This window comes from Sminthopsis crassicaudata, chromosome 2 (assembly GCF_048593235.1).
Source record: "Sminthopsis crassicaudata isolate SCR6 chromosome 2, ASM4859323v1, whole genome shotgun sequence".
NCBI classification, from domain to species: domain Eukaryota; kingdom Metazoa; phylum Chordata; class Mammalia; order Dasyuromorphia; family Dasyuridae; genus Sminthopsis; species Sminthopsis crassicaudata.
In genome coordinates, this window is record NC_133618.1 from 579,725,290 (window position 1) to 579,727,765 (window position 2,476).

At 37.6% G+C, this 2,476-nt stretch overlaps 1 protein-coding gene across 2 annotated transcripts in view; it reads right to left on the reverse strand.

Moving 5' to 3' along the window:
• The window catches only part of COL17A1 (collagen type XVII alpha 1 chain), a 59,004-nt gene extending 56,840 nt beyond the window's left edge, over positions 1 to 2,164 (reverse strand). For both annotated transcript variants that reach the window (XM_074295512.1, XM_074295511.1), the window contains exon 1: positions 2,055 to 2,164. The gene's annotated coding sequence lies outside the window, so the exon portion shown is untranslated. The remainder of the gene's footprint in view (positions 1 to 2,054) is intronic.
• Between the last annotated feature and the right edge of the window lie 312 nt (positions 2,165 to 2,476).

A 2,476-nucleotide genomic window follows, 5' to 3' on the forward strand; every position in this document is an offset into this window, starting at 1 on the left:
AGGTAAGAACTCATTGAATTAGGGCAGCATTTTTCCAAAAGAATTCAGCCAATGAAAACTTTGTGGTGGAAAATACTCTGACAGCCACTAGAAACTTACTTCTGTGGGACACCTGGGGGTGGAAATATCCCTAAAGATAAAGAGAGGATTTGTTTGTTGTTATGTTGTTTTGTCTGACTCTCCATGGCTCCATTTGGGGTTTTCTTGGCAAAGATACTGGAGTGGTCTGCCATTTCTTTCTCTAGTTCATTTTACAGATGAGAAATTGAAGCAAATGGGATTAAGTAACTTCCCAGAGTCACACAGCTAATAGACATCTAAAGTTGAATTTGAACTCAGGTCTTCTGACTCCAGAGCTGGTGATTTTTAGCACAAAATAGAGGAGATTTAAACCAATTTTTATATCCCCCGAATAGAACATAAGATCCTTGAGAGCATGACTGATTAATTTTTTTTCTTTCTATTCTCAGCACTTAGAGTATCTTGCACAACAAGTATTTGTTGATTTGCATTAATTAGATGCACCTGCTTGTTTGATATCACAACAAATGAACTTGAATCCAAATTTATCATTAGACATAAGATGTAGCTCTAAAAAACATCACTGATTGGTTCTTATTTCAATGTAAGTGTATCCTTTCAAGGATTTAAACTTTAGCTTAAAGCAGACTCACTCATTTTCTCCAGGAACCTCTGCTTGTGGCTGATGTCTTGAGGCATATTCCCCAGCAAGTACATATCCATATTGATGGAATTCTGGGTCTGACTTGTATTCTATTTCTAAAGGAGGATATTTCTCCATGGAAGGAATTATTTTTGCCTATCAAAGGAACTTTTTTCTAAAAAATTTCTGATGTTTTCTGAACCCATGACAACAGTTAATCTTAAGCTCCTTCTTCAAAAAACAAAACAAAACAAAACAAACAAACAAACAAAAAACAACACCAACAGAAAGTGCCCTGGTTCAAGATGAAATTAGTGATTTGGCAATTAATTAATTTCATCCAGGAGAGGCAAGTCAGTATAGTGAGAATGACATTGAATTTGGAGGCAGAAGACTTGAATTTATGGCCTGCTACTTATTAGGACTTTGCAGAAGTCACCTTTTCCCCTCCACTGTGATCATATCAGCCCTGCTTGCTTTTAGTATTGTCAGTTTGAGGGATGAGCTCCTGGCTGAGGGATTTAATTTAATTCCCATAAAGGAGCTCAGTTATGGAAGTCATGATGGCATTCACCAGTTGGTGGGTTGGAATCTGTTCTGGATAATAGGGTTAAGTTTTGATTATTCTAAGAAGCTCCTTTTATGCTAGAATCTCCCTCCTCCACCTCAACTTTAGCATTTCAGATATTCCCTGTGACTCCTGAGATAGTTCAGAAATATTAGTTAAGAGACAGATAGTTAGGGATGCAAAGATTATAGATTTAGAGATGGAAGGAATCTTAAAAGTCACTTAGTGCAACTAGATAATATCATTTTACAGACGAAGAAACTGAGGTGGAGAAATATTAAATTACTTGCTGAAGAACACATAGGTTGTAATCTGACATTAGATCAGTACTCTGTCAATTAAACCTTGCTACTTTTCCCTAAAGGGGAAAATATTACACTATGGAAAGCCATATCAAAACAATCTGGCTCCCAGAGCCCATTCTGATTTCTGCTTAGGCATGGGGGGCTCATTCACCAGCTTTCCTGATCTTTGCTCTGTACCAGATTAGGCTCAGGTTTAAAACTGAAAGGGAGCTCAGAGGTTATCTCATTCACTCCCTTCATTTTAAAATTAGGAAATTGAGGCTAATAAAGGTTAAGTGGCAGAGGTCAGACTCAAACTTAGGCTGTTTAACTCCAAAACAGTGCAATAGAACATAGTGCCTTCTAATTAAAACAAAACAAAATCCAATTTGTGTCTGGGAGACCTATTTCCTCTATCAACATTAGTAGACTATGTAGATAATAACAATAGAATACGCCTAATATAAGATTAGGCTTATAAAACATTTTATATACGTCCGGAGAGTTTCAAATCATATTGTCCAAACAAAGGACTTACCTGGATTGCTTTCCTGAAGGAATGGAGAACTGCTTTAGATGACCCCCCTCTCTTTTCCCCTGATGTTTTCTTCTTCTTCTAAAAATGTGCAGCGAACACTTTTTATCCCGCCCCAGCAAAGGTGTGTTATGGCTGAGTGATCTTTCAAATATGCTGGCTTCTTTCTCCCTCCTCCCCCTTTTTTCTTTCAGTAACTCTGCTCCCAAACAAGTCCAGACAAAGGTGTGGCTTGGTTTATAACTTCACTCCACCCTTCCAATTATCTGACACTTGCTGGATACAACTGGCAAAAAAATCTGCCTCCAGGAATCAAACTTTATAGAGCGCTGCTTAGGTAGATTAATCTTTTATGGGCTCACCTAAGAGAAGGAACAAACATTCAGGATAAGAGAATTCACTGGAAGTTGTCCCAACTTATATAC